The 14,144-nt window shown below is 37.1% G+C and overlaps 1 protein-coding gene across 2 annotated transcripts in view; it reads left to right on the top strand.

Moving 5' to 3' along the window:
• Positions 1–14,144, top strand: part of pola1 (polymerase (DNA directed), alpha 1) — an 80,775-nt gene that overhangs the window by 48,100 nt on the left and 18,531 nt on the right. The window lies entirely within an intron of this gene.

The raw sequence follows: 14,144 nt of genomic DNA, 5'->3' as shown, positions 1-14,144 counted from the left end.
TCAGGTGGAATAGCTACGCAAGCAGTGGATGCAGTTAAAAAGATCCTAGTTAGAGTTCATATAAACTTTCATGTAATTTGAAGTGGAGAATACAACAAGAAGTCCGATGCAGGTGGCATAAACTGTACATTGAGCAGCTGATATGTGGTGGGTGACTGGAAAGCCTGACTTCCATTAGTCTGGATGGACAGCGGGGGAGTGGGGAGGGGGCAAAACTGTGCTCCAGCACGATACAACCAAACCGTGCTTAGCGTGAGTACACCCTAAGATCTTTGTCTTTGGTGTCACATTTAATTCACACACAATCTGCAAGAGGAGTTGGGTATCCAACCAAGTGTGCTCCAACAGGTAGACCAAGTATGGAGAGTCACAAATCAAAAAGTGCTGTTATGGCATATTGATCTTTCAGACCAGAAAATTTGCAAAAGGTGAAATATCAATATTGTAACACAAATATTGTTTATTTCTAAATTATTCTGCTTTTGTTGGAGAAACTGTCTCTGTTGTCCAGGGGGTAGTCTACTAGCCTTTGGAACTTTGCTGTGCAGATTCGGTTGCATTCAACTGAATTCAGTTGGTTGGGTCAGGATATTGGACAATTGCTACCTTACCTCAACTTCGCAGCTCATCCTGAAAGTATTGGATGAAACAGTCATTGCAGAGGACAGTCCCCCATTGCTCCAAACCTCAAAGCTGGGAGGGCTTCATACCCCTCTGGCCCATGCCTGGCTTTAGGCATGATGCCAATAGATTCATATAATAGGTTTGAGGACTATTCAGTTTGCAGTACTTTTCTAGAACTCGAGACTAGACAAGCTGTCTGTACTTTTTAACATATGTTTTAACATCTGTTTAAAATACTTACAATTTAATGTAGACGATTGGATTCATTTGAAGCAGTGTCCACAAAACTTTGGCCATGTAGTGCATGGTGCCAAGGACTGCGTACTTTGATCAGAACAGACCATTTGACTGGCATGTGAACTAGGGATGTGTGTGTTTAGACTAACACTCCTCTGCTGCTTTTTCTGTTGCATCCCAAACAATGTGTCCTTGGAAACATGGTCACATTAAATGTACTCATGCTTTTGAAGCTCATTATCACTGTTGTTAGAAGTTAAAGTAGATGTGGGCAGCATATTTTATGGTGATCATAATAATTTAGCCGAAGAACACAGCAAGGAATCATTCTTGTTTTATGTGTATGGCTTAGAATTTAGAGTTTATTAAATAAATGAACAAAAGCATAAATTAAAAAAAAGGAATGTTGGCAAACTAAATATGGCCTGTGTTAATATCTGATATTCAAACACTGTCTAAAAATCTAGCCCCATATAAAGGTTATTTTAATGTGGTTTCACTTTATTTTAAGTTCTGCTGTTCTTCAGTGTGTGTGATTGGTCCGTTTATAACCTCTAACTACAAGACAGGTTTTCACTGAGTGTTTTATGTTGCCAGACTATTCTAAATTAGTGTTATATTAATGCCATGAGTGTACTTTAGTCATTAATGTAATTACTTAGGGTTTTTAAAATATTGAAATAACCGGTTTGAACCTGTCACAGTGATAATTATTTGTGAATGATATATCATCCCAGAAATGATTGCGACAAACAATATTTATATTATGAGCATTAAATGCCTCTGATGTAATGTAATGTTTTTCCACTTCTTGGCATCAATTAATGTTTTTATTAATGTAGTTTTAAACAGATACGTGACAATCATTTTTTGTTTGTTTATTTTTTTGTCACAATGTGTTTCCCAATTGTTGACTGTTGCTATAAACGTTTGAAAAACTGACAGTCCATAAAATGTAAAATGTGTTGAACATCAGTCAGTGTCAGAAACCCAAAATGTTGCACATTGAAATATCTGACAAATCTAATCATCTTTACTGAAACATTTTCTATCATGATTATATATGTTGATAGTTACTGTCCACCATTTCTTTCAAATTTATACGCAATTAAAAAGTTGTATCCGAATGTCTTAAAGAATGTTAAGCATATTTTTGCACTGTTTAGGATATGTATTTTATTTGTTAAGTAACTCATTGCTCTGAATTACAGCAGTTTTGTTGGGAGGTTGAGGAATGCAGGCTGAATTCCTGAATGCTTTGGTCCTGAGGGGCTGATTGGGGCTTTATGAATGTTCCATTAGCAGTCATCATCTCTGAGCCCAGACAGCAAAGAGACTGAGAGTGAGAGTGCGAGAGTAAGTGAGGGAGAAAGGGAGGGAGGGAAGGCAGGGAGTGAGTAGGATTGGTGGGGGGTGTTCTCCCACCGCGCTGTGCAGAAATCAATTAGTTGTGTGAATGTAGCCACCTCCCTCAGTGGGCCCTGTGCCTGTGGCCCCCATTGTCAGTATGTGTAAAACAGCTGCTGGCTGTGAATGCTAACACCCCTGTCAGCTCAGGACTCGGGCTCAGCGGACGCGGCCTTGCCGTCCCCTCCCACACTGGCAGCAATGAAGAGGGGTAATATTGTGTAATTAAGGATTCCTTTCAGCTGAGGGGAGAGCTCAAATAGAGCTGTTTGTTCGCAGAGATGGAGGGAGAAAAGCTCAGCCTGTGTAATGGAGTGAGGGGGGACTTAGGGGCTTACATGGTTACAGATTGGAAGTCGGCGCTGTTTGTTGAGTTTAGCTGCCGAACACCGGCGAGGCATTAATCACCAGTGAAATTACTGCCACGTCCACCTTTAGCCCACCGCCATTATCAATAAAGCAGCCCCTTTGGAGACAAAGCAAATACACGCTCCTCTCCGCGCTCATTCCCCCTCCCACCCCAGCTCTTCTTCTTTGCTTGTCATCCCTTTCCTGACTCCTTGCGTCTTCGGCGAAATGAGAGTGCAGCACAGAGTGGCCCCCCTTGTATTTACCCCCATTCTAATGTGGGTTGCCATGGCGTTTAACAAATTATTGCAATTATGTTTGTCGCATGGGTCTCCCCTGGTAACTGGCTGGGGAGAGGGAATAAATAAATAAATAAATTAAAAATAAAAAAAAGGGAAAAAGAGAGGTAGGGGGTGATAATCCTGTTTTGAACAAAAGGTCAAATTGCTGAATAGAAAAGGCTTGATTAAGGCGAAGATGTACAAAGTGGACCCTTTTTTTGCCCATTCAGCTTCTCTGTGGTGCCTGGGCCGAGGCCTGTAAGTACATCTGTTGATTACTGAAGTACAAAGCCCGAGCAAAGCTGTTGTCTCGGCCGTTTTCACCACCCGTAATCGCAGATGGGAGTCTGTCTGTCTGACTCTGACTCACTGACTACCCCAGTCTGCTTATCCATGTATCTGCCCGTTTGTACTGTGCAACTGTAAATCAGACATACAGACACAGATTGTCACGTTCAATAAAGCTGATATGAATGAGAATTATGTCATTTTAGTTATCTTCTGTTCTAAGTTTCCTAAGTCCATTCATTCATAAAGAAAGTGATTTATAGTTGCCTGTAATGTGAACGAATGTGATCCTGGAACAGGACATATGCACACATTGATATGACGGCGTTAAGTATGTGTTCAGGCCAAAAGTTGCATGTGTTCCAGTCCAACGCTGAAACAGTATTTGCGTGCCTGGTGGTGCATCCTCATGTAATCAAATGCATATTTGATCATTAAATCAGTGCTTCCAGTACTGTCTGATGACAGCATTAAGCACTTATGTAAAGCCAAAAAAATTTGAAAAGAACAAAAAACAAAAAAAAATGCATTAAACACAAGCCATTTATAATTTTCTGCTCTTTAATTAAACTTAATGGGAAAAATGTAAACTATCCATTCATAAAAAGTGTCTATGGTTAAAACAACCTGCAGCAAATGTTCCAACGGTTGTTCGAATTTGTTACTTAAAACACTGTTATGCACATTTTTTTTTTTAAGATACATTTGTGAATCCAGCACCTGTTCACTTACGACATCAATCATTTGCTGTGTCCATCAGAGCTCCGTTACATTTTACAATAAGGTTACATTAACATTACTTTTGACAGAATGTCAATTAATATTTAGTAAAGACAATGTTAATACATTATTAATCATTACAACATTAGTTAAAAATGTCTCAATATATTTACAGCCTGATTGATCATTAAAATGTAGTACTACTTAATATTCTCTTACCTAGTGTAAATTAGTAATATTAGTTGAGACGTTAATGAACCATTTAACAGTTTAATTCTGTCGTTAGTACTGTTTTGTTACCCTTGTTGTAAAGTGTTCCTCTGTTAATTCTAGGTCTATTTGTTGAGACAACAATTTCTCATTTAATTATATCGCGCGCACACAGGTGAAAGACCAAGTTGTGATTTGTACCTATTATTTGATTAGCATATCTCTGCTCTTATATTAATAATTTCACAGATGTTCATAAGAATAAATCAGGATTGTCTCTTAACCACCTCAAGGTCATTCACATAATAATAATGTCCTCTCAGACTACTGAAAATCTCTGCGTTTTAGTGTTGGTAGCTCCTCATAATCATGAATTCTGTTGGTCCTAAATGCTGCAGCTGGAATACTGCCAGGCACAAAAAAGCATTATCATATTACATCTATTCTAGCATCCCTTCATTGACACCCCATTCAATTCAGACTTCAGTTTAAGCCTTTATTGTGGGTTTTTAAGGCACTAAACGGGCTGGCAGCCACTTACATATCAGACCTGTTTCAGCTTTACACGCTGTTAAGAGCCCTGAGATCTTCCAATCAGTTCTGTCTAAGGGTCCCCTGTTGAAAGAGAAAGCCAAAGGGTGATTGGGCTCTGTCAGTGGGAGCCCCAAGGCTCTGGAACAGTCTTCCGTTTAAGATCAGATGCGAACCTACCCTAAGGCCCTTTTACATCCAAGCTCAAAATATACTGTCATTTAGTTTTTTGAAAAAGCTGACTTTCTTTCTTGACCATTCCTTTTTATAGTTTTGTATGTGTTTATTATTATTTTTTTTTGTTTGTTTCTTTTCTTTCTGTACCATTTTACCTGAATTTCTTGTATTTAATTAGATCGTTTCCACTGGCAAAACAAGCATGATCACAGTATACTTTTTTTACTGAATGTCAGATACTAGTGTTAAAAAACAATGATCAGCTGTATATTTCAATAGTGAATGAGACGTTAAGTATTTTTATTGAGTTGAGTGCAGCAAAATACTGATTAAAATCAGTGTGCTAATTATAAGGGTTTTATTTATATATATATATGTATATATATGTATATATATGTATATGTATGTATATGTATATATATGTATATATATATATATATATGTATGTATATATATATATGTATATATACGTATATATATATGTATATATATATATATAATGTGTATGTGTATATATATATATATATATATATATATATATATATAATGTGTATATATATATATATGTGTGTGTATATATATATATATATATATATATATATATATATATATATATATATATATATATATATATATATATATATATATAAAGGTTATATGTAATGTAAGCATTTGTCTTTAAATCAACCTTTTATTTAATTATTAACTTTTTTTATATATATAATTTCAAATGAAGTTAATTATCTAAGTTGTATTTTTTCCACTATAAGGTGCACTTATCCTTTAATTTTCCCAAAAATCAAAAGAAAATGGTGCGCTTTATGTATGAATCTTAACAGTCAGGTTGTTAGGAGCAGTAGTTCAGTGTTATAAAGGAGCTTCAGTTTAGTTCTCCACTACCAAGACTGAAGCAGCATTAGCCTTACACCCTTACCACACTAAGCGTTAACTCTTTCACAGTTCAGAGGTGACTATTATCAGCATGTAGCCTGTTGTTAACCCCGGCAAGCACTGCAGGAGCAGCATTAGCTGCTAAGCGCTAGCTATTTTGCCATTCAGAGACTCTAGCTTGCTACTTACCCCAGCTAACACTGCTGGAGCAGTATTAGCATTAGTCACTGAACATGCTTAGTGCTAGCTCTTTCTTTGTTTAGAGGTATTTTGGACTGTAGCCTGCGTGTTTATTGTTTTAAGAACAGATACGTGATACCAACTGCTAGCTAATATCGCCCTGGCTTACTGGAACGCTCAGGGTTCCTCATTGGAGCTATGTCTGAACGCACTAGCCGCTAACTGTGGCTATCTAAGCTTGCTGTAAATAAACTGATAGCTTTACTCACCAAAATAAACAGTTTTCAGTAGATTAACATCCAGCTCTTGTTTAACCATCCTATAAATACCTTACATTTTTCTTATGTGTATGATTACTCTTCACAACCTTCCACATTCCATCGTCTTGCTTTAGCACTGTTATCTCTACGTTCTGACTATACTTATGGAAAAGGGGAATTGGCAGAAGCTCAGAGTTCTCGGAGTTCTCTCTGTTCTTGTTATTCCTTCTTGGAATAGTCATAATCTGGTGGCATGTTTAAAATTAGCATATAAATTAACTATTTTCAGTTTTGGTTCCTGACATTTATTTTTTTCTTGCAAACTTACCTTTGCTAATTGTGTCAAACTTTCTATTTTAGCTTCATCCATCCATAGGACTCCAGAATGAATCAAGCTTGTTTAGATGTTCCTCTGAGATAATGCTGTTTAAGCTAGGGCTAAAGGCTAATTAAAGATTAAATGTAAAAAAGGAGCAGATGTGGGAGAAAAGAGAGAAAAAACTACATAGCAGCACATGAAGGGGGATGTCAGTGGTGCAGTGCTGCAAAGAGAGTGATTGAGAGAAAGGTGGATTGTGTTATAGTCCTTTATGAGGGGAAAGCTAGCCACAGGTGTCAGAACATGGGGAGAGTTGTTAGTGCGCCTTCTGAGGCTGAGATACTGAATGATACACCAGCATGACCCACTGGCTTTTTAAAGTGTTTTCGCAGTCTGGTGGTTAGAATAGACTAGCTTTTGTGCTGTGTATGTGTGCATTTTTCAAATTGACTGCTGAATAAAAAAAAAAGGTACTCCATCTCTACTGGTACTCTTTCAGCTGCTGGAAAGCACTTGTTTGGCTTTTGAACTGTGCATTTTTAAGGGTTTAGAGGACAAAATCAATGCATCAACTCACATCGAGAAAATGATAAAACCCTTTTATTACACTGAAACAGAATTATGTAGCATTTTGACCTTACAATAGCAGCTTCAAAATCATGTTGTGTCTCCATGACCTGTACTGGCATGTCAAAAAACTTAATTATGTACTCTAGTGTGTAGTGGGCAGAATAGTGCTCAAAAGAACCATGTATTGCTCCATATGCCATGTCATGTTGGTGTAAAATTCTGTTATATTACTCTACTGTGTCTGTCCAGATGATTTGTTTCACTTTTAGTGATTGGTTTGTATCTCTTAACTTAAACTTAACTTATAAATGTATGAAAAGCATTTCTTTTAGTGGTGTCTCAAAGCTCAAATTATACTTCTTTACTGTAGAGTTAGTACAAGTACATGTATTTGTATGGAACCGTCACAGTTACACAAAGGATACCTGATGAGCATTTTAGACTACCTTCCCAATGTCATGTGAGTCCTGAAAATTGTAAGTTGCAAGCCATAGTGTTTTACTACAGTTTTGCTAGAGTAAAAAATATATACACTGCCTGGCAAAAAAAGTCTCCTCCTGAATTTAAGGAAGTAAATGATGTGGGGTTAAAGCTGCAGTTGGTCAGGACTCACATTTTATTATGAAGAACATGATTCTTTAGTATTTGAATAATAATTTTCATGGCTCTGACACTTCAAGTGCGATCACCTGCAACACTAAAAATAGGTGTCAAAGTTGTGATATAATGTTTTTGCCATAACATCTGTCCCTAATGCAGACTATAGAACCTTCCTTAGGGGCACCAGACAGTAATAGTAGAACAGTTACCTGCAAACTTTTAAAATTAATAGAAAATATATATTGGTCTTAGGTCGTACCAAACCCTAGACCAGGGGTCTGCAATTAAGTTTGGCTTCGGGCTAGATATTTTCCTAGCCATTACGTGGCGGGCCACAATTTTTTTTGTTTTGGTTTTTAAATGGAGTATAATGGGTTGGAGTGCTACAGACTAGTAGCTCTCCAGCTCAGAGGGTTGTTGAATGCAATTGCAGAACAGTTGATCTAAAAGCAGGTAAACCCAAGAAAAAAATAAATAAATAAATACTCACCGCACCTCATCCGGGCTGAATCTGTGTCATCAGGGGCGCGGTCTAATATACACTATCATCACCCCTGTTAGTAAATTGGGACACGGCTGGGGGGGGGGAAGAAACGCTGTTATAAGGAGATAGGGAGTCCAAGAACGGGCAGAAACACAAACAAGCGAAAACTAAAGTCATGCTGAACGCGACGCAGAAACGGGGGTGAAATATAAACAAAAGCGTGCCAGAGAAGCATTTTTATTTGATCATTTTTTCCATTATCAATCATTAAAATTAAAACAACCTCACGGTTCAGATGTTTTATGCTTGCAGGCCACATCTGGCCCACTGGATCCCTATTACCAACCCCTACCCTAGACCCTAGATCCAAACAGCAGTGCAGATTGTCTTGGCTTTTTGTGTACAGTGACACCTCTGGAAGTTACCATTTCAGAGATGTGTTGCATGCTGTTAGATGGAATCAGGTGACATTAACTTGGCTAATGTTAAATTTTTTTATTAATGTCTGACAATATCACGGTTTACTGGTGTAGATGATTATTTATCACCTATTTATGATATAAATGGTGTGTAGCTTATGATGTCTGTGCTGGAAAAAAGGCATTAGAAAGTCTCTTATAATGTGAGGGAGAAGAATATCGGTGGATTTCATCCATGCAGCAAAAAAAAAACACGGTCTTAAATACATTAATACACAAATGTAATGGAGAAAGAGAAGGAAAGAGATGAGAAAAAGAAAGCCTAAGCGCTCTCTCTCCTTTTATTTTCCTTTTTTTTTCCGGTGGCTTGCGTTGATCCGTGGCCCTCGGGCTTTGCCCAGTGTTTGGTTAAATTATGTGGAACTCATTTGACGTCTGCAGAAGTGGCTGTATTCACTGTGTCAGGTATCGACTGGTATAATTATGCAATTATGAGGCTTTATCCTGCCTCTCTCTCTTGAAGCCAGCTCTTAGTGTTTCAATTAGATGTTTTTTTTATTTTTTTTCTTTCCTCTCCGCTACTCCCTGATTTTTGGTGTTTCTTTTTTTTCCGCTGCTTTCTGTCTCGGTTACAGCGGCTTCTGAAGGACGCTGGCTGGAAAATGAACACCATTTTATATTTGTGTTTTTGTGTTTATTGCAAAGTTCACATTATTGATGCGGGTTTGGATTTCTTTCTCTGTTGTGTTTTTTTTTTCTCACCTCTTTCATCTGTGTTTCTCTTTTGCATTTAATGTTTTAACCAAAGCTTTCTGAATTGGTGCTACATGGTTGCCTGCAGCTTATTCGACTTTGTGGTTAATTTCCACAAAGCTGCTGCAGTGGCGATTGCCGATGTCACTGTTTAATGACAGTCTTCAGAGGTGTGTGTGTGTGTGTGTCACATAGCACCATGAGCCACTCTAACAGTACTAATTTGGAATGAAGAATTGTGGGTCAGTGAGCAAGTGAAATGGAGCAACAGGGCATTTTGGGTAATTTCCCTCTCACTCCACTATCCCTTCAATAGCCATTTGGAATTCTCTGCAGGAGAATGCATGAAGCAGAATCTGCTCTGGAAGCTCTACTTCCGCTTAGCTTGAGAGTCTGTTGTGTCTGACATTGTCACTTGTGTAAGAGGTCATCTTCAGGGTGGTCGACATTATCATGGGTCATTGTGAAATTATATTGGTGTGTGATTCACTGTAATCGTGGTATTGTGGATGTTACTTATAACACTGAAGAACTTAGTGCTTTAATGAGTAACCATATATTAAGCATTTTCTTTACTAGTTATAAGACTTGTGTTCAAGGAAATGAAGAAAATGTTAGTTAAAATAAAGCCTGATTAATTTTTTTTAATCTCTCAGAATAAAGAAATAGAAACTTTTGTGGGCAGAAATCATACCCCTTAGATACACTTAGCAAGTGAGCATAAATACATCCCCACCAATCACACACCACTTGATGTGGAAAGTATTAGCAAGCCTTTAAAGCCTTTAGACCTGCAGCCCTGAAACCCTGTGTTCACACTGGCACCCCTCGATTGTCTCTTGTGGGTGTGTTTGAGGCTGTTGCCACTGTTTCAGTTGGGTGGGTAACTGTGTGGCCGGTTAGCATGTAGTAAGCTACTAATTGCGCTATCCACTATTTGCTTCCAAGCTTAATTATTTTAAATGCATCATATGGCGCTTTTAAGCTTTTCTGACGTGTTCAGAACCACACTGTTTGGGATGACATACGATGCAACACAAAATGTGTTAAAAAAAAAAAAAAGTGTAAATTGTCCTTTCACCTTGTCATCATTTGCTTAAAGTTCAGAAAATGTTAAACTTTGTTTGCCGCTTGTGTGGTGTTCCAATTACAAAACACGCTCTACCAATAAAAATAAAAAAAAAAGTAACTTTTGATCTGTCACCTGCCAGTGTGGAAACAGGGTAACAGATTTCTTAAATAATAGGCCTGTGCTTCTTACATGTTGCACTGTTCATTAACATAATTCTGAATAGATTTTAGATCATTCAGACAACTCAGATTTGTGGTAAAAAAGTTAAATTTTAACGCTATACTTACTAAAAAAAATGTTTGGTTTAAATCAGGCTGGCGCTTATAATGACAGTATATGGGGCGGACTGGGTTGGGCTTGAAAAGAGCATGCACAGACTTGGCTATGATCGGACTGGATTTTTTGGGCCTGATCTAAGCTCTAGTTAATGTTAAAGTCCAGTGTTGGTCACCACCGCTAGCTTCGCATCTTACATTGAAAATTAATGAAGCACTCCTCTGATGTCAGATATATTTATGATGCTTGGCTGCGTCTGAAAAGTATAATGATTAATCATTATTGAGTCATTATTAACAAATGTGCAGCCAATAGGCATTTGTGGGCGAATAAAATGTACAGTGCATTTTCTTTTTTGCCTACTGGAATTTTTGGCCCATTAAATTCGGTATTAGTCTTGTCCTAATCGCAATGTTGCTTTTTTTGCCATATCCGTCACCATTAATGAGCAGTGTCACATTTATAAATGTCACTTAATTTTTATGATGCTGACACACTCAGTGTGAATTCTCTTGCGCAGGCTCCTGCTCGCTCTCTCTGCCCATGGGAACTGTTCTGTTGGTTTAGTCTTGGGCCTCCTAGAGCACAAAAGGGCCTTAGGGCAAACAGAGGGGTGATAACACTGTCGCTCTCCTCAAAATGAAATCCAAACAGCTCACATATGTCAGGATTCAATTACACTCTCTACACCCCCACCCCGCCCCCCCCATAGCACCAAGGCTCGCTGCTAATTATCCAAATAACATCGACCACACCACACAAAGTGCCACCCAGATGAGATTAATTGAAAAATTCGAACGAACTGTTTATTCTGATAATGTACTGAGGAATGAACAATGCTGCTGCTCCATGCCTGTGTGTTTGACAGTGCAGGTGAGTGATAAGGCCCATCTTTCACTCTAACAGGGCCCAAATGTGAGGCCGATAAGCTTGAAAGTGACCCTCCAGAACTAATCAAGCTCAGGAAATGGGAGCAAATTAACAGTTGTGGAGGGGAAATAGCAGGAAGCACTTTGGCTTTGTCTGCGGTCCTTATCGTTCTCATTCTCCTCTCTTTCCTCACTGCTTACTGCTTTGTGTGCATGTGTATCTACAGTAATTAAAGAGACTGACGTCATCATTTGTTTCCTTCCAGCTTTCATTACTGAGTCTAATTGAGCAGAACAGTTATGACCAGCACAATGCTGTGGCTTTTTGAGCTGATATATCATTGCCAAACACTGCCAGTCATTATAGTGTTTGGGTGCTGGTATATCAGCTATCTGGGGGGCATTTCTAAGGTGACAGAGCTGCTGTCTGCTATGCGACTGTAAAGGATACAGCTGTGCCACAGAGTAAACATGTGAACGGCCTTGTGTAAACAAAACGTTTTCCGAGTTGCTTTAAGTGAGAAGCCTCTGCTTTGAATGTCCTTTCTTTTTTATATCTTTTCTGACTTCATATATATATATATATATATATATATATATATATATATATATATATATATATATATATATATATATATATATATATATATATATATATATACACACACACACATACATACATACATACATACATACATACAGCTCTGGAAAAAAGAGACCACTTTTTTACCAAATTGAAAACTTGTGGAATATAATCAAGAGGAAGATGGATGATCACAAGCGACCAAACCAAGCTGACATGCTTGAATTTTTGCACCAGGAGTGACACAAAGTTATCCAAAAGCAGTGTGTAAGACTGGCGGAGAACATGCCAAGATGAATGAAATCTGTGATTTAAAAACCAGGATTATTCCACCAAATACTGATTTCTGAACTCTTAAGACTTTATAAATATGAACTTGTTTTCTTTGCATTATTTGACATCTGAAAGCTCTGCATCTTTTGTTATTTCAGCCGTTTCTAATTTGCAAACAACTGCTCTAAATAACAAATATTTTTATTTGGAGTTTGGAAAAAATGTTCGTAGTTTATAGAATAAAACAACAATGTTAATTTTCACTTAAGTATGTGTGTGTGTGTGTGTGTATATATATATATATATATATATATATATATATATATATATATATATATATATATATATATATATATATATTGTTTTAGTCAATTTGAAAGTCAGTGGGTTTTTTTAAACTTGGCCAGAGTCATGATTTAAAAATAATTTTCATATGAATCATTCATATTGCTTCATTGTTTCATACATCTGTTTGTTTTAATTTTAAATCAAATGAGTACACCTGTGGCTATAGTCAGAAAATAACCTAATTCCTCAAGGGTTTTTTAATGAATCCATTATTTTTATATGAAGTTGACAGCCTTGAGCATTGTAAAAAAAAAAAAAAAAAAATTATATATATATATATATATATATATATATATATATATATATATATATATATATATATATATATATATATATTTTTTTTTTTTTTTTTTTTTTTTTTTTTTTTTTTTTTTTTTTTTTTTTTTTTTTTTTTTTTTGGAAGGGATTAGGTTTACATGAGAAGGCCTAGTACTGTAATTTCACTACAGTTTTTCTGTTAAATATATACATTTCAATTTACATTGAATAGTTCATTTTAGAATAAATTACTGAGATGGGAGTGACTACTCGATTTATGCACTGCTGTCACCTGGAAAGCACTCCAAAAGCAGAACTCGAGCAGTTAGCTTTTAGCCTGGCATGGTAACTTGTATATATATATTTTTTTACTCTGCCACGGTATGGAAAAGTACAGTAAAATAGCCTGCTATTAAAAACTTTAATCCACACACTTAGCAAAAACAATAAAAAATATTTCCATGAATTGCTAAAAGTCTACGTATATAAACTCAGTGCTGCTTATAAATTCATGGTTCCTAGAATATCAATTCGGGTATATTACTATCAATCGAAAATATTTAGTTTTTTTATTATTATTTACTATTACTTGAGTAGTGTATTTAGTTTACACTTATGCGTTCTTAATCCATATCTGTTAATGTAACTTAAACAAGAGGGCCGTATTTTGGCAAGAATCTTGTATATTTAACATGAATCATGAAAAAACAATTATTTATTCATTTATATTTACATATGTTCAGTCAGCATAAAATGTTTACAGAATCTAAAGTTCAGCTTCTGTGTTATCATTCTATTTATTTGCATAAATTAGATTTTTTATTTTTTTTTTAATATGACCACAGTGGTATCTTCTCCATGTCCTCTCATAAACTGTGCCTCTGTATCACACTCGCTCCTCTGCTGCAGTTTCGTCTCTGTGGCCGCAGCGAGGCAGGGAGGGTGACGTGCTGCTAATGCTGTGGGGGACAGGTGCGAGGGTGAACGCTTTATTTGGGGTGAGAGGTGAGAGGGGGCTCTGTCATTAGCAGGGCATTACCCACATTAGCCCCGGCCCCTGCTCTAATGACAGGGGAAGAGGCAGGCAGGGCCAGTGGGGGGCGGCTGCACCTGTCCCAGGCTCCACATGGCCCGGCAGTGGAAAGCCAGGGCCAGTGCATGTCGCT

Source organism: Astyanax mexicanus, chromosome 1 (genome assembly GCF_023375975.1).
Source record: "Astyanax mexicanus isolate ESR-SI-001 chromosome 1, AstMex3_surface, whole genome shotgun sequence".
In the NCBI taxonomy this organism is placed as follows: domain Eukaryota; kingdom Metazoa; phylum Chordata; class Actinopteri; order Characiformes; family Acestrorhamphidae; genus Astyanax; species Astyanax mexicanus.
The sequence above is the reverse complement of the archived record's forward strand: the minus strand, read 5'-3'. Positions and strand labels throughout refer to the sequence as shown.